The following is a 24,938-nucleotide window of genomic DNA, read 5'->3' on the forward strand; positions in this document are numbered from 1 at the left end:
GATTTACCCAGAAGCTCACCACTGAAGCTTTAGGCTTCCTTACTTGCCTGGGACCCTTCCAATGCCCCGTCTCTACTTTGTTATTATACAAAATTATGAGAATGCATAATTGTGTACTCTTTTTCTTACACTGGGCCCCCCAAATTGTGTAAGCCTCACATTCCCCACAAAACCTACCTCCAAAACCACACTTGCTAGTCTGGAGATAGAAGGGAGATAGTAAGGAAGCAAGCCAGGACCTTCCAGCAAAGAAAACCACATATGCCAGGGGATGGAGGCAGAGAGTGTTGTCTGTCAGTATGCCTGGAGCCGGGTAACTGCGGAGGGGGCGAGGGGAGTGATGCTGACAGACACAATGAATTACCAGAGACCTTGGATGCACTGCCAAGGGGTTTGGACTTTATCCTCTACACAATAGATTACATTAGAGATTCTCAGTAGGTGCCTGCATTTAACAAAGGTAACTGTAGCAACTGTGGAAGCAAACAGATTGATGAAGGGAGAGACCAGAGCCGGGGATACAGTCGGGAGCATAATGAAATAGACTGAGGGAAATGTTGAAAATAGAAGTTCAGGTAATGGGGATGAATTTGAAGGAGATACTCGAGATACAATCTACTTGGGGACCAGTTGGAAGATAGACCAGGAAGAAATATTAAAGATGACTTAGATTTATAGTTTGGGTGGTTTGGATGCATTGTAATGTGAATAATACACTTTTCAGCTCAAGAAAATATATATATATATATATATGGAGGAGCACCAGATTTTATGGAGAAAATAATGCACTCCATTTCAGTGAGTTGTTTTTCTACATTATTTGTCTATCATTCTGAAATACATATATATCATTTTAAATAACTGCTTTTTGAAAAGAGCTGCACATTGAAAGAAAAATCACTTATAGACTACTGCTTTACAAATATACAATGTCATTATTCTAAAAATTGTTATATAGTCATTAATTAGATCACTATTTCTTTCTTAAAAAACATGAAATGGGATTTAAGTGTATAGGCTAAAATTTGTCTTGCTAATAAAATATGGAACCAGACAGACTTTAAAATAACACCATCTTTGGCTAGAAAGATGGTTCTAAAATATGCGCAAATAGCTTCTAGGATGAAAAGGACAGAAGACTCCCCATTTATGTCATTAAATGGAAGGTAGCAGAGTAGGTAAGGAGAAGAAGGAACAGTAAGCTCTGCTTGAATCCAAGAGGATATTGGGGGGTTAATGGAAGAAAGTTTAAAGTTCCATATCAGAGATAAACATGACAGAAGCAGTGAATTATATCTATAATCCACATCAAAGAACACTAAACAGATTTGAGGCCTTGATGTAATTATACAGATTAGACATTTAGCAAAGCATAAAGCAGCATGATGTCTCAAGAAAAAGGTCATCTAAATATCCCTAAAGGATTGTTCACTGAGACTATTCAGAAAAAGAAAACTCTCAGAGGATGAAGGACATCTGTTTTTGTTGTCTGAGCTTTGCAATGCTGTTAGACTTCATGACTTACTCATTGCCATTTAATAGGAAAGCCATTGCCAAGGCCCTCCCCACCCCTAATTTAGTACTCTGCTTGCCAGGCCATGGCACTGCTAACCACAACAGAAAGAAGCAGTGGATGCTCCACAGTTGCCATGGAAGTCCTCAGGCCAACTTAATATTCATCAAAGAGTTCCTTGCTGGGATTTATGAACTGATACACCTGGGATTCTGACAGTGTATCCTGACAACATTTCTACACTTAGGATTGCGAATATTTCTCTTTTCCTGCATTTATCTCATGCCTGGTTAAAGTTAATTCCCCTGGCTCTCTGAAATTTTTATGACTCTGCAAGCTAAAGGTGATTTTAGGTATTAACACAGTTCACCCCATGTTTAATTGGCAAATGGTAAGGAATTTTACACAGTAATAGTGCAGAGTAGGAGGTGGGGGAAATTGCTTAATGGGTATCAACAAAGAAGTTCTGATCCGTTTCACAACAATGTGAATATGTCTAACCCGATTGAAATGTACACTTAAAAATTGTTAAGATTGTTTAAACATTCTTATTACATACCCTGCCACAAGAAACTCCAGACCCCTAATGGGTACCTCAGGTCTTCAAGATCCCTCAAACTTGTTTTTGTACAGCGTTCCTGGCCTGATTCTTGAGTCTTTAGCCGTATATTTGTCAAACAGAAACTGAGCAGCATATTCAGTTGACAGGCATACAGTTTGAAGCTGAGTTAAAAGAATTGTGTGTCTGCCACTGTAGGAAGTTAGATGATTCATAAACCAAACCCCTTGATGTGGTGCAGAAAAGCAATACTTAAATGATTCCATACTCAAAGCCAATACCCATCCATTCTTCAGTATTCCTCATCATGGAGAAAAACAATAACATAAATGACTTCAAACAGCATGTAGATGAGCATTTCTGTTTTGCTTAAGAACATAGGTGTTTTTTTCTCTAGTGCGATATATGCATTTCAGAATGCCTTGCATTCTAGAAATTATGTGTTACACATGACAGGGCTTGTGAGAAACTTTGAATTAGCCGCAGACCACTCAAACCTATGCAACTTGATATACAGAATGCTAGTAACAAAAAACTAATTTTGCCATAGTTTAAAAGGTATGTGAAATCCCTAATGAATAACTACTGTAGTTAATACAGGCATGGTAACCATAGGTATTTGTTGCAGAAAATAGCAGTAGCTTGATGAAAGGGGTGACAGGAGGCTTGAGACCACTGAGCTTTGTAGCAACAGAGGCAATACTCAAAAAGATCAGCAAAAACTGAAGGGTTCTTCCAACATAGGGCAGTGGCCAAGCAGAGCTAAGAGTGAAAATATGGGATGAATAGGATTTTGAATACTGTAAGCTCCATGGTAGTATAACATGTTCAACTCCTGTTGCCTGGCAGTGTAAGAGATTAACACACTGGGAAAATCATGGATAAACCAGTGCAAATTCAGTGTTGTTATGACATTACCCTGCATTACTGCTGAAGACTGTTTATGTCCCTTTAAAATTCATATGTTAAAATTTAATCTCCAAGGTGATAGTATTAAGAGGTAGGGTTTTTGGGAGATTGCTTAAGGTCATGAGGGTAGAGGCCTCATAAATGGACTTAGTGAACCTCTAAAAGAGACCCCAGAGGGCTCTCCTGCCTCTTCTGCTACATGAGGACACAACGAAAAGATAACATCGTGAAGCAAGAAGTAGGGCTCTCACCAGACATCTTATCTGCTGGCACTTTGATTTTGAACTTCCTAGCTTTCAGAATTGTGACAAATTTCTGTTGTTTATAAGCCACCTAGTCTATGGTATTCTGTTATAGTAGCCCCAGCGGATTAAGACAATTACCAATCATGTTGAAGCATGTTGAATTACAGAAATGCAGGTTATCCCAGAACAGATTTTATCTGCATTTGGACATTTTCTAAAAATTCATATAATATGTATGTTTGATTTAGATTTGACAAATTGCGAATGAACTTGGTTCCTATCCCTGCATCAACACATGTATACAAATGCTTTTTTGCAGCCAGATGAGTCTCCCTCTAAAACTTTCTCTAAGAGTCACTAAAAATGAGTATTTGATTAAGTGCTGCTGAGGGTTTCTTGATGTGCAGAGTGAGCCAAGAAAATGTCATTATCTTCAAAACTATCCTTACATTTGTTGTTGTCATTAACGACTATTTGAAAGAGCAGTCCCTAAACGCAGAGGACTTTCATAACACATGCTCATCAGACCAACTACTTCAGAATTACCTAGAGGGCTACTTAAAAAGGCAGATTCCCTTGAGCCTTTATTTAGAGGGATTATTCAGTCTCTAAGACTCTTGAAATCAGCATATCTGGCAATAAGTCCCAAGAATCCTTATTTTGTCAAAACACTCAGTTAAGTCTGATACTCTTTAAAGGTTGGGAAGCGGGAATATAATGGTTTTCTGCTGCATAATACAAGTGGACATAGTGCAGGTAGTTGTCTAATAATGTATCTTTCAAAGCATGTGTTAAGAATCAGATACAATCTCATGACAGGCACTGAGGCAGAGAAAGCATTGCAAGAATAAACTTAGGCAAGTCCTACCTGATACTGTTAGGGTGGGTTACACCTGGGACACTGATTTTCAATGTGCATCTATTCTCTGACAGGGCATTCAGGTCTTCTATTCAAGTCTTGTATCCATTTTTTAGTTGATTTTTGCAGCTCTTATAAAATAGAAGTCCAGTTTCATTCTTTTCCATGTGGCTGTCCAGTTTTCCCAACATCACTTGTTGAAGAGACTGTCCCTTCTCCCATTGTATATACTTGGCCTCTTTGGTGTATATTAATTGACCATACATGCATGGGTCTATTTCTGGGTTCTCTATCCTGTTACATTGATTTATGGCTCTGTTTTTGTGCTGGTACCATACTGTTACAGCTTTGTGGTATAGTTTGAAATCGGAGTGTGATACCTCCAGTTTTGCTCTTCTTAAGATTGCTTTGACCATTGGGAGTTTTTTGTGGTTCTATACAAATTTTAGGATTGTTTGTTCTATTTCTGTGAAAAATGTCATTGGAATTTTATTTCTTTTTCGATGCTTTCCCTTTATTTAAAGACACTGCATTGATTTTATATATCTTCAAAAAGTGAACAATAAATTCACAAAATTATTATGAAGATCATATTCTTGAAGCTAAACATATTCATTGCTACTGGGTTTCTTATTGTTTCTCTCTCTCTCTCTCTCTCTCTCTCTCTCTCTCTATTGTCTACCTCCTATCTATCTTTTTTAAAGATTTTTTTATTTATTCATTTGAGAGAGCAAAAGCACAACCAGTAAGAAGAGTCAGAGTGAGAGGGAGAATTTTAATAGGGATTGCACTGAATCTGTAGATGGCTTTGGGTAGTATGGAATTTTTAACTACACTTTAATCCATGCTACACAAATCCACAGAATAGGTTTCCATTTATTTGTGCCATCTTCAGTTTCTTTCATCACTGTCATAGTTTCCAATGTGTGGGTCTTTTACCTCCTTGATTAAATTTATTTCTAGATATTTTATTCTTTTGGATAAACTGTAAATAAGAATTTCTTAATTTCTCTTTCTGATAGTTATTAGCATGTGGAAGCACACTGATTTTTGCATGTTAATTTTGTATCCTGAAATGTTACTGAATTTATTTGTTCCAACAGTTTATTGGTGAAGTCTTCAGGAATTTCTATATATAATATGTCATATGCAAATAGAGAGTTACGCTTCTTCCTTTCTGATTTGGATGCCTTTTATTTCTTTTTCTTACCTAAATATAACTTTTTAATAGTGCTCAGGGGTTAAAGTCATATATATGAAACTAGCACTTCAGGAATGAATAATGATCTTTCCAAGATTAGAGGGATGAAATGGAGATTTTGAGGGCAAGTAGTCATTAAGAATGTGCAAAATTACATGACTGGATGTTTTTTGTTCCAATTGAACTAGAAATAAGAGTAACAAAGATACAATTTCTATTACTATCTAAATAAAATCTTACCTGAATGAAGCCTAATTCCTATTAAACCTAGAATAAGTCATTGTTTGGCTAGAAAGGGCACCCTAGCAGGCAAGCAGTTGATTTTACAAATACATATCTAAATCATTTATTAAGTCCAGTGTGTTCAGTCTTAAAAACTTGTTCCTATAAATGTCTAGTTCCTATAAACAGCCATCTTTCCTCACCTAAGACACTTATAAAAAAGATCAATAAAAGATGAATTTCATGGTACCCATTTAACCACCAGAAATAGAAAGGAGGGTGATAAATTATGAATGTAATGACAATTCTATGGAGCCCAGGGCAGCTGATGGGAGCATACCTTTATTTAGAGGGATAAAAAGGGGACACAATCACACATAATCCCAAAGCCAATGAGCTCAAAGAATATTTAACACAAGATTCTTTGAATTGTCAGTCAATACAAACAAAGCCCAATATCCCTCTGTTGATTATGGACCCCAGAGCACTAGATTCCCTTCAGGATTAGAGGGGTGCAAGCTATACAGATGTGTGTTTATCATCGTTGGATTTTCCTGGACTTTAGATATAATCCAGAGTGTAAGAAAGATGGAGTGGGATGTCAACAACAACAAAGTAAAAAACAGAACCAGGGTCATACCACTTTGGAAAGCTTCCTATTATCCACTGGGAATATATATGGTTTATTCAAATCCAGGATACCTTGGATGTAAAATTCCAGTAACAAAATGGAAGCAACACATTGGTCATTTAACAAGAAAGGCAGCATAGAAAAGACATCTAATTTGGTACACAACGACCTACTATGGGAAAACCAGATTACCAGAAATACACCATCTCTTCAAGCCTAGGTCCTTAGAATTTGGGAGAGTTTCAGAAATAGAAGAAAAAAAAACTATGCTGCAAATAAATCTGTCTTCAGATATTACATAGAGTACATGAGTTGTGTTTTTGAAATTTGTTTTCTAAGGATCCAAATTCATCAATAAATGATCAGTGTCCACACACAGTGGAACAGATCTGCATGTATTAACTTGAAAAATGTCCTTGATACATTGCCAAGTGAAAAAAATCAAATACCTAGCAGTTCTGCTTATTAAGCAATTAGGCCTGAAAAAGTTAATAGTATTCTCATTGCATTTCTCTTGAAAATTTTATTTTTTTAAGATTTTATTTATTTATTCATGAGAGACACAGAGAGGCAGAAACATAGGCAGAAGGAAAAGAAGGCTACATGCACAGAGCCCAATGTGGGACTCGATCCTGGGACTCCAGGATCATGCCCTGAGCCAAAGGCAGACACTCAACTGCTGAGCCACCCAGGCGTCCCATCTCTTGAAAAATTTAAACATCACATAGTGCCCCTGTGCATCCTGTGTGATGTTCCAGAGCACCAGCTGTTTGGGAAACACAGCCTGGGATATATATCCAGGAGTAGAATTGATGAGTTGAGAAATACATGTTTATTCTTTATCAAAAATTGGCAAATGCTCTCCAAAATGTTTCTACCAATGTGCTCCAGGAGCAGTGTAAGAAATTTCACATCACTCCACACTCCAGACTCCATTTGGTATTGCCACACTTATTAATGTTTATAACTTTCACGTCTGTGTGCTATTGTTTCATTTTGACTTAATATATATTTCTCTGATTACAAAGGAGATTAAGCCCATCTTCTCAGGACATTACCAGTTGCTTGTCCCTGGTGAGCAGGCAGGTTTCAAACCAGAATAATATTAATATAAATTAATATACATAATATGAAATATTATAAATATAAATAAATAATATATAGTAGAATATATAAGAGTTGAGAGGAACAAGGAAGTGATAAAAAGTTTGTTAATGGCAAAGTTAGGTAGTACTTTCTGCCAGTAATCACTATCCTCTTGTAGAATTCAAATGGTCTTGTTTGAATTATTGCTTTTTCCTCCCACCTAGTTTCGTGTTCGCCCAATTTGTTTATGTAGCGTGTGTGTGTGTGTGTGTATTACAAAAATGGCATACTATATCCACCATTCTTTTTATTTTCAGCTTTATTAAGATATAAATGACATACAGGCTTGTACAAGTTTAAGGCATACGACATATTGATTTGATACACTTACATATTTCAAAATGATTGCCACTATAGCATTAGCTAACACCTCCATCATATCACACTATTATCGTTTCTATCTAGGGGTGGAAACATTTAAGATCTAGTGCCTTAGCAACTTTATATGATACAGTATTGTTAAGCACAATCAAAATGCTACACGTTAGATCCCCAGAACTTATTCATCTTATAGCTCAAAATTTATACCCTTTGACCACATCTCTACGTTTCTCCCATCCTCAACCCCTGATAATCACCACTCTACTCACTGTCTCTATAAGATTGGCTGCTTTAAGTTCCACATGTCAGTGATGTCATGCAGTGTTTTTCTGATTTATTTCACCTAGCATAATGTCTTCGATTTTCATCCATTGTCACAAATGACGGGACTACCTTCTCTCACATGGATGAATAATATCTCTTGTGTATATATTCTCGATAGATAGAATCTTTTTTATATATTCGTACATTATCTTTTATTTTATACATATATAATCTTTAATATATATTCATTGAGAGAAGTATATACCTATACATATGTAAATGGATCCATTGACACACATTTGTTTCCATATATTGAGTATTATAAATATTGCAGCAATGAATGGGGAAGTGCAATTTCTCTTTGATATTCTGTTTTTGTTCTATTTTCTCATTTTCCAATTAATATTTTTTATTTTAATTCCAGTACAGTTAACATACAGTATCATATTAGTTACAGATTTACAGTATATTGACTCAATAATTCTATATATTACTCAGTTCTCATCATGATACGTGTACTTGTAATCCCTTTCACTTATTCCATCCATCCCTCTGCCCCCCTCCCCTCTGGCAACTATCAGTTCTCTATATTTAAGAGTCTGTTTCTTGGTTTGTCTCTCTTTTAAGATTTTATTTATTTATCTTAGAGCATGACCAGGGAGAGGCACAGAGAGAGAAAATCCCAAGCAGATTCCTCATCTATTGGAGAGTCTAACCTGGGGCCTGATCGCTGAACCCTGAGATCATGACCTGAGCCAAAACTGAGACAGATGCTTAACCAATTCAGCCACCCAGGCACCCCTGGTTTGTCTCTCTTGTTTGTTTGGTTTCTTAAATTCCACATATGAAGGGAATCATATATATTTGTGTTTCTCTGACTGACTTATTTCACTTAGCATTATCTTCTCTAGCTCCATCCATATCATCGCAAATGGCAAGATTTCATTATTTTATTGCTGAGTAATATTCCATTGTATATATGGTACTTCTTTATCCATTCACCTATTGATGATGGACACTTGAGTTGCTTCCAAATTTGGCTATTGTAAATAATACTGCAATAAACATGGGGGGCATATACCTTTTCCAATTAATGTTTTCATATTCTTTGGGTAAAGACCCAGTGGTAGAATTATTGTACTATATGGTAAATCTGTTTTCAATTGTCTCAGGAACCTCCACACTGTCTTCCACAGAAAGCCCAGAAATGGACCAACTATATGGTCAACTAATCTTTGACATAGTAGGAAAGAACATGCAATGGGAAAAAGACCATCTCTTCAACAAACGGTGTTGGGAAAACTGGACCACTTTCTTACACCATACAAAGAAAAAAAAACTTGAAATGGATAAAAGACCTAAATGTGAGACAGGACACCATCAAAATCCTAGAGGAGAACACAGGCAGCAAACTCTTTGACATGGACCCTATGACTTTTGACAGGAGTGTTTAGTCTATTTACGTTCAAAGTAATTATTGGTAGGTTTGAAGTTATTGCCATTTTGTTACTTCTTTTGTGGTTGTTCTGTAGTTTCTCTTTGTTTCTTTCTACTCCTTTTTCTTCTCTCACAGTTTGCTGGCTTTCTTTAGTGATATGCTTGGCTTTCTTTCTCTTGATTTGTTGGCTATTTACCAGCTTTTGATTTGTGGTTACCATTTGGTTATATGTAACATCTTATGCATGGCAGTCTCTATTAAGTTGATGACCATTTAAATTTAATCCATTCCTCACTCCTCTTTCTCATGTTTTAGGTATATGGTGTCATACTTTACATCCTTTTGTGTTGTGAATCTCTTAACTGATTTGTATAGATACATTTAATTTCCTGCTTTTGTGCTTCCTACTTTAAAAAAAAAAAAGATTTATTCATTTATTTATGTCAGAGAGAGAACATGTGCATGAGCAGGGACAGGGCAGGAAGAGAAGCAGACTCCCTACTGATCAGGGAGTCTAATCTGGGGCTCATTCCCAGTGGAATGAGTCCTGTACACTTGATGTTGGTGAGTTTTGTGTGATTCTGTGGTAGGAGACCTGAAACCAAGGCCTAGCTAGAGGGGTCATGTCTGCAGGAGGATGCAGGAGTGGGGCATGATTTAGCAAGTTAAGTAATGAGTGTTGGGATTTTGCTGGTTTCCACAGGTGTCCCTGTGTCTTTACTGGGGGGCTGGAGAGGGAAATGGTGCCTGCCAGCTCCTTTGTTCTTGCAGGAGTCTCCCAATAACCTCTTTCCTTCAGGGCATGCTCTGAGATTAGTAATCAAATCTCCCTCCTATATACCCCCAGGTGATTTTCAAACTACCACTTCTATACTGTATTTCCACAGGACTGTTTGTTTTGCTCTTTAAGGAGACAGACTCTACTCTCCTGGCTCTTCCAGACCCCTGCTGATTTTTAAAGTTCTGGGTCTTAAGCTCCACTGATTGTAATAACTAATAAAACTGAGCTACTCTGATTTTCAAAGCCAAATGCTATGGGAATTTTTTCTTTCCCATGTAGGTTCCCCATACCCAGGTTGCCTGGAGTGAGGGACTGTTTTTTACCCCTCTTCATGCCTATGGCTTCCCTCCCTATCATGTATAGTCCTGCAAGTTCACTTAGCTCTCAACCACATCTCCATCCTTCCTACACTCTTCTAGGTGGCCTCTTCTCTATATTTAGCTATGGAAAACCTCCATACTATTTTTCATAGTGGCTGTACCAATTTATAATCTCACCAACAGTGCACAAGAGTTCCTTTTCTCCACACCCTCAGCAACACTTGCTGTCTTTTGGCTTATTGATGATAGCCATTCAAACAGGCGTGAGGTGATAGCTCACTGTGGTTTTGATTTGCATTTCCCTGATGATTAGTGATGTCAAACACATTTTCATGTACCTATTGGCCATGTGTATGTCATCTTTGGAAAAATATCTGTGCAGTCCTTCTATCTATTTTTTAATGAAATCATTTGGGGGGTTTGTTTTCTTTTTGCTATTCAGCTAGGTGAATTCTTTATATATTTTGTATGTTAACTGCTTATCAGATATATGACTTGCAAATGTTTCCTCCAATTTTGTAGAATACTTTTTCATTTTGTAGATTGTTTCTTCAGCTGTGCTTTTTAGTTTGATGTAGTCCCACTGTTTATTTTTGCTTTTGGTGTCAAATCAAAAACTCATTGCCAAGATCAGTGTCCAGAGGCTCATTCCCTATATTTTCTTCTAAGGACTTTACAGTTTCCATTCTTATATTTAAGTCTTTAATCTATTTTGAGTTATTTTTATGAGCAGTGCAAGATAAGAGTCTAATTTAATTCTTCTGTATATGGGGGATGCCTGGGTGGCTCAGCAGTTTAGCGCCTGCCTTCAGCCCAGGGCATGATCCTGGAGTCCTGGGACTGAGTTCCACATCAGGTTCCCTGCATGGAGCCTGCTTCACCCTCTGCCTGTGTCTCTGCCTCTCTCTCTCTCTCTCTCTCTCTCTCTCTCTGTGTGTGTGTCTCATGAAAAAATAAATAAAATCTTTAAAAAAATAATTATTATTCTGTATGTGGTTATACAGCTTGCCCCAAATAGTTTGTTGAAGAAATATCCTTTCCCCTATTGAGTATTCTTAGATCTCTTGTTAAATATTAGTTGTCCATATATGCATGGATATATTTCTGGGTTCTCTATTCTATTCCATTGGTCAACATGTCTGTTTTTATTTCAGTCCCATACTGATTTGACTGCTGTAGCTTTATGGGATAGTTTGAAATTAGGGAATGTGATGCTTCCAGTTTTGTTGGTTTTCAGAATTGCTTTAGTGGGGCACTTGAATGGCTCAGTTGCTTAAGCGTCTGCCTTCGGCTCAGGTCATGATCCCAGGGTCCTGGGATTGAGCCTCAAATCTGCCCCCCTGTTCAGTGGGGAGCCTGCTTCTCCTTTTCCTCCCTGCTTATGCTCTCTCTCATTATCTCTGTTGCTACCTCTCTTTCTCTCTCTCTGTCTCAAATAAATAAAATCTTAAAAAAACATTGTTCTATCTATTTAGAATCTTTAATGATTCCACTTAAAATTTAAGGTTTTGTTCTCTTTGTGAAAAATGCCATTGGAATTTTGATAGAGATGCATCGTATCTATAGATGGCTTTAGTGCGTATGGGCATTTTAACAATATTAATTCTTCTGAACCATGAACACAGAATATCTTTCTATTTATTTGTGTCTTCATTTTCTTTCTTCAGAGTGTTATAGTCTTCAGTATACAGGTCTTACACCTCTATTGTTAAATTTATTCCTAAATTTTCTGTTGTTTTTGATGTACCTATAAATGGATTTTTAGAAATTTCTTTCTAATAGTTCACTGTTAATGTATAGAAATGCAACTAATTTTTCCATATTGAATTTATATACTGCAACTTTACTGAATTTGTTTATTAGTTCTAATGGATTTTTAATGGAGTCTTTAGGATTTTCTATATACAAGTTCATATCACCTGAAACAAAGACTATTTTACTGCTTTCTTTCTGGTTTCAATGACTAGAATTTCTTTTTCTTGCCTGATTGCTCTGGATAGCCCTTCCAGAACTATGATAAGTAGGAGAGTAAGAATGGGCACCATCATCATCATTCTCCAACTTAGAGGAAAAGCTTTCAGTCTTTCATCTTTGAGTCTGATGTTGGCTCTAGTCTTGTCATATATGGCCTTTATTACTTGGGGGCATATGCCTTTTAGAATCAGTTTGTTGAGTGTTTTTATCATGAAAGTATGTTGCATTTTAACAAATGCTTTTTGTGTGTCTGTTGAAAGGATAATATAATTTTTATCTTTTATTCTATCGTGGTATATTACATTAATTGATTTGTATGTGTGAAAACCATCTTTGTGTCTCAAGGATTTATGATCCTCCTTATGTGTGTTAAATTCAATTTGCTAATATTTTTTTGAAACTTTTTGCAGCATTTTAATCAAAGATATTGGTTCATTGTCTTCTTACAGTATGCAGATAATGCTGGCCTTATATATTAAGTTTAAGGGAACATTCTCTCCTCTTCAATTTTTTTTTAAGAGTTTGATAAAGATTGGCATAAATCCTTCTGTAAATGCATGCAGTGGTATAATTGACCACTGCAACCATCTGGCTCTGGACTTTACTGAGAAGTCTTTTTAAATAAATGATTCAATCTCTTTACTCATTATTGCTCTATTCAGATTTGCTATTTCTTCATGATTCAGTCTGGGTAACTGGGTAAGTCTGGGTAATTTCTAGGAAGTTATTCATTTTTTTCTAAGTTATCCAATTTTTTGGCTTTTAATTGTTCAGAGTAATCTCATTATCTTTTCTATTTCTGTAGTATCTGTTGTAATGTCCCTCTTTTCTTTCTGGTTTTATTTATTTAAGGTTTCTTTTTTTTTTTTCTTAGCCTATCTAAAGGTATTGTCAAATTTTGCTTATTTTTTTCAAAACCAGTTCTCGATTTTGTTAATTTTTTGTTTCTGATCTCTATTATTTTCTTCCATCTGCTTTTTTTTAGAGCTGTTTATTCTTCTTTTCCTAGTTTCTTGAGGTATAAAATTAGGTTGTGTTTTTTAAATCTTTCTCTTTTTTTAAGATTTTATTTATTTATTCATGAGAGACGCAGAGAGAGAGAGGCAGAGACATAGGCAGAGGGATAAGCAGGCTCCATGCAAGGAGCCCGATGTGGGACTTGATCCTGGGACTCCAGGATCATGCCCTGAGCTGAAGACAGATGTTTAGCCACTGAACCACCCAGACATCCCTCTTTTTTTCTTAATCTAAGTATTTTTTTCACTATAAACTTCCCTCTTAAATGCTTTTGTAGCATCCTATAGGTTTTGATACGTTGTATTTCTATTTTCATTTGTTTTGAATTTTGTTAATTTCTATTTTGATTTCTTCTTTGATCCATTGGTTGTTCAGGAGTGTGTCATTTAATTTTTATATATTTGTGAGTTTTCTACTTACTATTCCTAGTTTCAAGCTATTGTGTGCAAAAAAAGATACTTGGTATGATTTCAATATTCTTAAATTTGCTAAAACTTGTTTTGTGACCTGCTGTAGGATTTATCTTAGAGAATGTTCATATGCACTTGAGGAGACCATGCATTCTGATACCGTGGGATGGAATGTTATATATATATATATATATCCATTGGTCCATTAGGTCTAATGTGTGGTTCAAGTCCAGTGTTTTCTTGTTTTATGTCTGGGTGATCTATCCATCTTTGAAAGTGGAATATTGAAGTCTCCTACTGTTACTGTATTTTTGTCTATTTCTCCCTTAAGATCTGGTAATATTTGCTTAAAAATTTAGCACTCCAGTGTTGGATGCATATATATTGATGATTATTATAACTTCTTGTGTGAATTGATCTTCTTATTATTATTGATGACCATATTAATGACAATATATAATGACCATATTTGCCTCCTATTACCATTTTTGGCTTATATATTAAATATATACATTTCTATTTTGTCTATTATAAATACAGCTGTTCCTGCTCTCTTTTGGCTCATTTGCCTGGAATATCTCTTTGCATCCCTTCCCTTTGAGCTTATGTATGTCCTTAACCTGAAGTGAGTGTCTTGTAAGTAGAATATAGTTGGTTCTTGATTTGGTTTGATTTGATTTGGTTTGGTTTTTTGTTGTTGTTTAATTTGGTCAACTATTCTATGTCTTTTGATTGGAGAATTCAATTCGTTTACATTTAGAGTTATTATTGCTAGGTAAGACCTTACTCATTTTTTTTGTTTTTTTTGTTGTTGTTGTTTTTTACTGTTTTTGTGGTCCCCTTGTTCCTTTCTTCCTCTCTTGCTGCTTTCCTTTGTGAATTAATGACTTTCCATAGTGATAGGTTTTGATTCCCTTCTCTTTATCTTTTGTGAATGTACTGTTGGTCTTTGCGTTGTGGTTACTGTGAAGCTTATATAAAACATGATTGATAGAATAATCAACTTTACTCTGATAACAATTTAACATCAAGCACATACAAAACCTCTTTATACCTCCACTATATTGTTTTCCATTTCACAATTTGCGTCTTTTTACATTTTGTATTCATTAACAGATAATTGTAGCTATAGCTACTTTTAGTATTTTATCCTTTAACTTTTAGAGTTAAGTGGTTAACACACCACCATAATACAGTACTAGATTTTTCTTAATATGACTATATGCTTACTTTTACCAGTGTGATGTATATTTGTATATGTTTTCATGTTACTGATTAACATCTTTTCATTTCAACTTGAAGAATTTTTAGCATTCTTGCAGGGCAGATATAATGGTGATGAATTCCCTCAGCTTTTGGCTATGTAATATTCCAACGTGTGTGTGTGTACGTGCATGTGTGTACACCACATTTTCCTTACCTATTCATCTATTGGTAGACACTTAAGTTGCTTACATGTCCTTGTTACTGTAAATAATGGTGCAGTAAACATAGAGGTGCATATACTGTGTTTTAATTTTCCCTGAATAAATACCTGATTGTAGAATTATTGAATCATATGTAGTTTATTTTCTTAATTTTTTGAGAAACCTCCATACTGTTTTCCACAGTGGCTGCAGCAGTTTGCATTCTCACTAACAATGCATGAGGGTTCCTTTTTCTCCATATCTTTGACAACACTTATTATCATCTCCTTGATTTTAGCCATCCTAACAGGTGTTAGGTGATATCTCATTGTGGTTTTGATTTGCATTTCTCTGACGATGAGTCATGTTGAGCATCTTCTCATTGGTCTGTTGGATATGTCTTGGATATATGTCTTCTTTGGGAAAATGTCAGTTCAGGTCCTCTATTTTTAAATTGGATTATTTAGGGGGTTTTTTGGTGTTCGGTTGTATAAGTTCTTTATATTTTTTAGATATTAATCCCTAATCAGACATATAATTTGCAAATATCTTCTCCCATTCAGCAGGTTGACTTTTTGTTTTGTTGATGGTTTCCTTTGCTGGGCAAAAGCTTTATTTTGGTGTAATCCCAATAGTTTACCTTTTTCTTTCATTCCCCTTGCCTCAGGAGACATGTCTAGAAAAATGTTGCTATAGTTGATATTTGTGAAATTACTGCTTGTGTTCTCTTCTAGGAAGATCATGGTTTCAGACCTCATATTTAGGTTTTTAAGCAATTTTGAATTAATTTTTATATGGTATTAGAAAGCTGTCCAGTTTCATTCTTTGGTGTGTAGCTATCCAGTTTCCTCAGCACTGTTTATTGAAAAAGCTTTCTTTCCTCCTTGGCATATTCTTGCCTACTTTGTCATAGATTAATTGACCATATAAATGTGGTTTTATTTCTGGGCTCTCTATTCTGTTCCATTGACCTTGTGTCTATTTTTTTTGCCAGTACTAAACTCTTTGGATTATGGTAGTTTTGTAGTATATCTTGAAATCTGGGATTGTGATACCTCTAGTTTCATTCTTCTCTCTCAGGATTTCTTTAGCTATTCAGAGTCTTCTATGGTTCCCTACAAATTTTAATATCATTTGTCCTACTCTTGTGAAAAATGCTGTTGGTATTTTGCTAGGGATTGCATTGACTCTGTAGATTGCTTTGATAATTATGGATATTTTGACAGTATTAATTCTTCCAATCTATGAGCATGGATACTTAAGTTGCTTCCATATCTTGAATACTGTAAATAATGCTGCAGTGAGCATAGTGTGCTCTTGTTTCATTCTCTTACCTTCAGAAACATTCATTGCACTTATTACAGTTTCTTTGACTTCCATCTTCTGCTCTCTTCCATGTATTATCTCTTTCCTCTGAATTCCTTTTTTCTGTTTTCTGATATCTCTGTATTCCTCTTTTCTGTTTTCTGGTGTATCTATCTCTGGAGATGTCTGCTTACCTTAACTACACATTCATAGAAGAGCTAGGCACTGAAAAGCCGACAAGAAGAAAAAATCTAAACCACAGAGATATCACTTCACATAGAAATAACAAATGTTGGCAAGGATGTATAGAAAAAGGAACACATGTGCACTATTGGTGGAAATGCATATTGGTATAGCCATTATGGAAAGCAGTGTGGAGGTTCATTAAAATTAAAAATAGAACTACTATATGATCCAGCAACCCCACTTCTTGGATATATATCCAAAGAAAGTGAAAACATGATCTCAGAAAGATACCTGCACTCTCATATTACAGCATTATTTATAATAGTCAAGATGTAGAAACAACCTAAGTGTCTGTCAATAGATGAATGGATCAAAAAATGTACTGTGTGTGTGTGTGTGTGTGTGTGTATACATACACACACAATGGCATATTATTTAATCATGGGAAAAAAAGGAAATCTTGACATTTATGACATGTCTGGACCTTGAAGGTATTATGCTAAGTGAAATAAGTCAGATGGGGAAAGGCAAACACCATAAGATTTCACTTATATGTGGAATCTTAAACGCTAAAGGAACAGAGTAGCATGGTGGTTGTCAGGGACTTAGTGGTGGAGGAAGTTGTGAGATGTTGGTCAAAGGGTACAAATTTCTAGTTATAAGATAAATTTGGGGTATGTAATGTGTAACATTTTGGTTATTGTTAAAAATACTACATTATATGAAACATTCCTAAGAAATTAGATCTTAAATGTTCTTACCACAACAACAAAGAAATGGTAATTAAATGACATAATGGAGTGTATCAAATCACTTATATTTGATAAGTGTATCAAGTCAACATGTTGTATACTTTAAAGTTATACAATGTTATACATCTCAATAAAGCTGGGGAGGAAAGCTGACCCAAAGACAGGCATACAAGGGTGGGACTTGTCAAGGAACTTGACCCAGGACTTCACCCAAGGATTAGTTCATTGTGTACCCCTAAATGACACTATGAACTTTAGTTATGTCAGCTCCATTACATAGGAATTGGTTAAAAGAACTACTTCTTTACTTTCAGTCCTCCAAATAAACCATGAGCATGATTTTGTATAGTGCTATCAAATAAAAAACAAATTCAGAGTTAGGGAAGGATAAACTTTATTCAAAAGAATTATTGCAAATGCAGGAAAAAAGACTACTGCAGTGGGGTAAACATGTCAACCGTAACATGCACAAATCTCAAAAGTCAGAAAGAAAAGGGTTTTTCTTTCAAGAGGAACAGTGAACAAGGCTAGCAAGAACCAGGTATGGGGAAGTGGGCTGAAAGGGACTTGATCAGAGGATGTTTCACTATAAGGTCAGTTGATGCTCAGGAAGGACTGTTACAGAGGGGCTATAGCCAGTGAGAGTGGATAAAAGTTCAGGGCCCTGGTGGAAAGAGAGAAGCTTAATTGTTGAAGTAACAGGCATGTTGTTTCGGAGTGATTAATGGGGACAAACCATTCAGCTAATTATTTATGAGACAAAGAATGGGAATCTGAGGGTCTATGCCAGAGCTTGTCATAGGTAAACAAAAAGGGAATCTGTGAGTCTTTTCGAAGTTTTATGGAATCGTTCATTAGAGTAAGCCATTTAAAAATACAAAGGGGCAGTGGGGTCACTGTTTGCCAGGGTCATAGGGCTCAGGTAAACTTCAACATAGCTGTTCCATTATTTTTATTTATTTATTTATTTATTTTAGTTCTTCCATTCTTGATACAAACCACCTTCATATGGAAGTCTCCGAATGATGCCTTTTAAGTCCCCCTTCCTCTTCTCTCACCTTTTCCAGGCTAACTCCTACTCCTCATTCAGTATTATGCATAAACAACGCCTCCTAGGAAAGTTTTCTCAAACTACCTTCCAGATGTAAATAAACAGTCTTAGTGTGTCTTCCCTTTATAGACTGAGCATGTAATGTCTGCTTAGTCCTTGAAGGCCAAGGTATGTCTTACTCATCATTGTATCCTGAGAATATAGCTTGATGGCTGAAACACTGTAGATGCCTCAGTAAAGAACGAATGGATGTGGGGTACTTACAGCTGAGTTTTCGAAATCAGTCTATTCTCATAAACAACAGAGAGACAGAACAATCTCCAGATCCTCTGGGTTGTTCAAAGGATGATTATCTGTCACTTGATCACCTGGCCTCTACTTTAAGGATTCCTCACTGGTCTTTTTATCAGCTAGCAATTAATGTGGAAGCAAATAATTATTTTATCATTTTCCAACTCCTTTGGAAAACTTTCAGTAAAGGGGTTGAAAAAATTAGATTTTTTTTAAAAAATTGAATAGTTATCCTACCTTATATATTATTTTCATTACTGATCTAATAAGTCAATAAAACTGATCACTGAAAGATGATATTAGTGCAGAATTGTTGAGAGGGCTTTTTTTTTATAACTCTGAGAGTAATAAGGAAAATATGAATGAACTTGAAAGAGATTTTCCTAGGAAAATGTAAACTTTTATACTCAGAAAAGCACAGTGAGTCTGGCAGAATTATAGAGTATAAGGGAAAATCAGAACTAATGTTCTTCAAGCGCTTTATTCCTAATTAGGAAAATTAAGTCTCTGAAATGTGACATAGCAAACTTTACACAGAACCAGAATGAAGCTATTTCTTTTACTTCCTATTAATTTTCTCACTGAGCCAAAGATGAGGTTTGATTTTTTTGTGATACATAATAGAATTCTTGTGCAAAACAAACTCTGAAGTGAATTTTCACTGCGTGCTAAACTCCAGAAAATATCCCCAAAAAAATTTAGTATAAATGCGTTAACATACTGTTTAGTACACCAAATGAAATACTTCTGAATGTAGCAATCAAATATTATGAAAAAATCGTCTATGTTAAAACCATAAATCATCAATAGAAAATGGAAGAAAATCTCTATTACTTGATGGGAGGCAGCCCACGGGCTCTTATCTTCAAATGTCTTTATTAATGGATATTCAAGTGATGCATCAGATGATCTCTGATTATTTTTATCCATTCTACAAAGCCAGGCTAAAAATGCTAACTCAATTCTTAAGAATAGAATTATTTTAAGCTAGCAAAATATAATGAAATAATATTGCCCTGATCTAATAACTTTCCTGAGTGGTGGCTAAATTCTCAGTCTCAAGTGGAGCAGTTAGAAACCTTTCCTTAGTATTTTTAAGTCTTCAAGTGTTCACTTAGCAGGAATTAAGTAGTATCAACTTTTATATGAAAAAGGTGGTGCTATGCAGGTACTACAGAAAGATGCAGGTGCCAAAGTCAGATGTCATTGAGTTCCTAATTCTCCTTGGTAGACCATCACAAGTCTACATCCTTCATTCTGTAGCCCCAATGGCCCTAGTATTCAAATCACCTCCAAGCCATTCTGGCCTGATAATGCAGAGAGTTCCTATCTCTCATTGGGCATACCATTAGTTATCCCATGACCTTAGTAAAATAGTGATTTTCCTGAGATGAAGAAAACCAGCTCTGGCAGCCAGGAGCCAGCCCAGCACTAACAGCTAGACCTTGGTTTTCTCCTATTAGACCACTTTACAGAGTACCAACACCAGACAAGACCATTCTGTGTTCTTCATAAAATAAGATAAAAATGAGACCCCTGTGATTCTGTCTAAACACAGACAAAAAAAAAAAATATATATATATATACACACACACACACACACACACACACACACACATATTGTCCAAATCAGAAAAAATGACAAAACCTCCACCTTGTTTGGCTGATATGACTATTGTTTCTTTATCAATTATAGCTCTAATTGTTTCTTTCACCTTGCAAATAAAATTATCAAGATATCCAATGGTGGAATTCCCCTCATTATAGCATTCAACCCAAATAAAAATCCCAGTTCCTTTAGCCCCACACAAAATCACCTAACACAAACCCAAATCCCATAAGTTCTTTCTAACACCATCTTTCTGAGATGACCGCTTGTTGAAACAAGCAAATAAATCTTTTTTGACTACCCATATATTCCAAGAATCTTTGACTGATGGGCTTCAATAATCCTTTCAAATTGGTGAATGTACCAATTAATAGTCCAGGGAAATGTTAGAAATCATTTTCTTTTTTTACAACGTGTGTACTTTATTGAATAAATGAGACTTATTATCCAATTATGACAATCAGCATTCAGCCTTGAAGAGAATCGGAGAGAAAACTTGAACATCAAAACAGAGCTTCACCAGGCATTCCCACCTTTACCTAATGTCATAGGAATAATGCTTTTATGATGACTAGTATTTGTCCTAGTAGTATTAATTTCTAATATAATGAAATTTACAAGCAATGCTTTCATTTGGATTTACTTTATCCCGCTGTTGGGCCTCCACTAATTTTTATGTTTATTTTAATCCCTAATTAGTTAATATATTTTCATCTTTCTATAATAGTGAAACAATAAGAGTTGCCTAAATTCCTTGAGACTTTGTTGTATTTATTGGGCCTGTGCTTTAAGGAAGTGATAACTTAGCATTTTGTAAGGGAGAGAGACTGAAGCTAGTTAAAATGAGTCCCCAAATTTTAACAACCTACCACTGCCTTTGGTTTACAGGAGATCTCTAGCTAAGTTTCCCTTCTAGCAGCCCCCTGGTATCTGAAATGTTAATGAGTCCTAAGAAGTAGAACAAGGACAAATAATAACCACAAAATACAAGCATTTCTTTATGTTGCTGAAGTGGACACTCTAAAATTTAAAGACTTGTGAGTTGGGGCACCTGGGTGGCTCAGTTGGTTAAGAGTCTGTCTTCAGCTCAAGTCATGATCCCAGTCCTGGGGTCGAGTCCACACTGGGCTCCCTACTCAGCAAGGAGTCTTCTTCTCCCTCTCCTTCTGTTCCTTTCCCTATTCATGCTCTCTCTCTCTATCTCTCTCTCTCTCCCTCCCCCCCCCCCCGCTCAAATAAATAAAATCTTTTTAAAAAATAAAAACTTGAGAGTTGAGAATGAGATGAGTAGACAAAATTTAGGTGGCAGACGCCCAACCGCTGAGCCACCCAGGCATCCTGACAAAGATCTTAAGATTCAAAAAGGTTAAATGAATTCAGACCAAAAAGACAATTGTTAGGGTAAATAAGAGAGGGTGCTTTTCTGTGCAGTAAGATCTCTGTTATGTGACATGTAAGTGCTTAACACTTTTCCAAACCAAATGTAAGAGTAAATATAGAGTAAGACTCTCCTCTCTCATGCTTCCTTGTTACCTCAAGCAGCTGGGAAGCAGGCCATCTGTTCCCAAGCTGAAGAAACACCAGATCTTCCCAATATCCACATGTAGGACTCCTCTGAAACTGCTAGGGGACACTAACTACACCTTCACTGATATCTGAACCAGCCATGGTTCAGATGGCTGATATGTAATCAGCCATGGACCTAAATGACAGGTAGATGCTTCATGAAGGCTGGATTAGGCCAATAAATAAACAGCACAAGGGCCAGAAGAGCCATAAAATTCATGCCAGACTAAAATATATTTTTTAATTGCAAAGACATTATTTTTGAATTTTGAATTATTTATCATTTAATGAATGACCTCTGTTCACCAGGTAGTTTTTTCTTTTTAAGATTTTATTTATTTATTCATGAGAGACACAGAGAGAGAGAAACATAGGCAGAGGGAGAAGCAGACTCCCTGTGGTGAGCCCGATGTGCAACTCGATCCCAGGGCCCCAGGATCACAACCTGAGCCAAACACAGACACGCAACCACTGAGCCAATCCGGTGCCCCACACCAGGTGCTGTTTAAAGCATTTTATAGATATTAGTTTAAATCTAACAAATATATAAAATGTATTTATAACTCCATTTTATAAGTGAGGAAAACAAGCATAGAGAACTAAAGTAAGTTGCCCAGAGTCACACAGCTATTAAGCAGCATGACTGGGATTCAAACTCATCCTGTCTTGAGTTACAAAATTTATGCTCTTAATGACTGCATTTTCTATAGTCTCTATAATCCCATAACAATAACAACCAGGAAGTGTAACTATCATCTTCATTTTACACTTGAAGAAAGTCCCAAAGAGATTAAGGAACTTGCCCTATATCACACAGATGCTAACTGTGGAGAGCCTGAATTTAATCATGGGAAGTCAGACTCTAGAGTCCAGGGAATTAACCAGTAGGCTACAGTGGCTTCAAATCCAGTTGTTTGCCTTTGCATTAGGAAACATTCCAGCCTTGTTCATATTTTTGGTTTATTTATTGGTTCTTCTCCTCCTTAAAGCCATCTGTAGGTTTTAATGTCTCAATAAGGGAATAATCTCATTATAGTCGTCATTTTACTCAGAAACACTCAAAGTAGAACTTTATCTTTACTGCTTCCAGATTTTCTTTTTATATGCTTTTCAAAAAGAAAGAAACAATAAATATTTTTTGAGATTCCACTATGTGCCAGACTTTCTGCTGTGTGTTTTACTTCTATTTTTCCAACTTATCCTACAGAAAAGTATGTGGATAGGTTTTTTAACTATCTTAAAAGTACAAATGAGGAATTTGAAGCTCAGAAATGTTAAAACCTCCCCCCAAAGTCACACAGCCAGTATTACCAGAGCTAGCATCCCAGCTCAGGGCCTTCAGATTCAAAAGTCCATACTCTTGATCATATACTAAATTATTTTCACTCTTCTTTTTTTCTTCTTTTTTCAGTAGGCTTCACTGCCACCATGGAGCCCAATGTGGGTCTTGAACTCACAACCCTGAGATCAAAACATAAGCCAAAATCAAGAGTCAGACACTTAACCAACTGAGCCATCTAGGGACCCCTCATTACCTCTGCCTCCTAAGTAGATCTGGCTCTATGTGACTAGTAATCATATGAGGAAAAGAGAACATGGAAACAACCACTAGATTCCAAGGCCAGAACTTTTCGCAAAGGAGCATCCTTTCCCTGGAATATCAGATGGCTGTTTACAGCAAAGACTTGTAATAGTTGGCATACAATCTGAGACCATCCTGACAAGGTTACTGATCCTTTGTTATCTTTATAAAGTGTTACCCAGCTTTGCCTTTCAAAGACAGTTTATCATTTTATCCAGATGTGATCAGGCCCTAAGGAAATGATGGCAACCTGCCCAGAGTGGGCTGATTTAAGCTTTGAAATACCTGCATATTAATTTATAAGGCAAATAACCCCTGATAGGAAAGACCAGAGTATGAGACCTGCCAACTAGACCTCGTCAAACACTAAGTCAGGAAGTTGGAAGCTGCTTGTTTTCTCAGAAGATCCAAAAGACACTTACTCAGTGAGTAAATATGGGAATTGGAGTTAGGCACATGCTGTGTCACCATTTTGGAGCAGTTCATCTGTGGAAAATTGCCTTTGCCTCTATAAATCTGAGTTTTCTCATTCTTTAAATGTATCTATCATTAACTCCTACCTCAAGGCATTATTTAAAAGATCAGAAATACCTATAAAGTAGGATACTTTACAAATCTCACATGAGTATTACTGTCCCCTATATCTTGATATAGGCGTGTACCTGCCCTCCAGACTAAAACGCCCATGTCATGTATCCAAGCACTTTTCCCCAAAATTTTACTGGAGAAAAGCTGATAGTACATTTTAACTAACTTTCCTAATATCAAACCAGAATACAATTCCTGATTTTGCAAACCATTTTTGTTAATTTCCTTTAGACCAATTGCTTTCTGACAAAGCAGGTCAGAAAGGCTTCCTAAGAAGCTCTCTGCAGGTCAGTCAGGCTGTGGGATATGTCACTTGGAACCTCCCTGCAGGGAAGCTACTATCTTCTAGAGGATGAGGATTCGTTTTTAGCATACACTCTAGAAAATGACACATCAACTAATTTCCAGAGTGGCTCTTCATATTACTTTCAGTTCTTACGGTTCTCTACCTTCCAAATGCAGCACTATTTCCTCATCTTTACCGGCATTAAGGGATGGCAGCAAACCTTAATATCAAAAAACTGTCTCTATAATGGGTTTAAAGGCAGGTTTCAAAGATGATTAAAGGATCAGAAAATCTAACGTATAGAGAAAAGTGAAAGATACCAACGTACTTTATTAACAAAGGCAAGAAACCAGTCATTCCTTACTGGAAAATGGAATAAGAAAAAATGAAGCTGTGCTGCAGCGTAAGGGATCAAGAAAAATGTCTGCAATCTTCTTAAATGTGAATATGAGTTACATTAGGATGTTGTGAACTCTCCTGTTTTGGAGACTTAAAAGATGTGGTTT

The 24,938-nt window shown here is 36.1% G+C and overlaps 1 protein-coding gene and 1 long non-coding RNA gene across 2 annotated transcripts in view; one reads left to right on the top strand and one right to left on the bottom strand.

Moving 5' to 3' along the window:
- CPA6 (carboxypeptidase A6) overlaps positions 1-24,938 on the top strand; it is a 308,236-nt gene that overhangs the window by 189,653 nt on the left and 93,645 nt on the right. The window lies entirely within an intron of this gene.
- LOC112930013 (uncharacterized) overlaps positions 20,461-24,938 on the bottom strand; it is a 143,716-nt gene continuing 139,238 nt past the window's right edge. The window contains exon 4 of the long non-coding RNA XR_011996628.1: positions 20,461-23,437. This is a non-coding gene — a long non-coding RNA (uncharacterized lncRNA). The remainder of the gene's footprint in view (positions 23,438-24,938) is intronic.

This window comes from Vulpes vulpes, chromosome 13 (assembly GCF_048418805.1).
Source record: "Vulpes vulpes isolate BD-2025 chromosome 13, VulVul3, whole genome shotgun sequence".
NCBI classification, from domain to species: Eukaryota; Metazoa; Chordata; class Mammalia; order Carnivora; family Canidae; genus Vulpes; species Vulpes vulpes.